Source organism: Penaeus monodon, chromosome 28 (genome assembly GCF_015228065.2).
Source record: "Penaeus monodon isolate SGIC_2016 chromosome 28, NSTDA_Pmon_1, whole genome shotgun sequence".
Lineage (NCBI taxonomy): Eukaryota > Metazoa > Arthropoda > Malacostraca > Decapoda > Penaeidae > Penaeus > Penaeus monodon.
Genome location: NC_051413.1, coordinates 35,380,156 through 35,380,452, shown reverse-complemented (window position 1 = coordinate 35,380,452; position 297 = coordinate 35,380,156). Strand labels below are relative to the sequence as shown.

General features: G+C 39.1%; 1 protein-coding gene across 1 annotated transcript in view; it reads left to right on the top strand.

The window, feature by feature from the left end:
- LOC119591563 (2-oxoglutarate and iron-dependent oxygenase domain-containing protein 2-like) overlaps positions 1–297 on the top strand; it is a gene marked incomplete in the record, with an annotated part of 7,677 nt that overhangs the window by 3,176 nt on the left and 4,204 nt on the right.

Below are 297 nucleotides of genomic sequence, written 5' to 3'. Positions count from 1 at the left end.
TTAGTAAGATAAGCATGTCACAAATAGAATTTAGAGGTGATAATAACAAAACAAATAACAACAGTGAGAAAAGAAAATATACATATTTGATAAATATAGCTCAGTTACACCCTCTCCATTATCCTTGTCTTCTCCCTTTCCTCTCTCTTTTCCTCTCCTTATCCCTTTTCCTCTCTTTCCCCTCTCTTTCACTCATTTGCTCCCTCACCTTCTCCATCTCTTTTAGCCTCCCTCTCTCTTTTTCTCCCTTACCCTCTCCCTCTCTTTTAGTCTCCCTCTCCCTCTCTCTTTTGATAC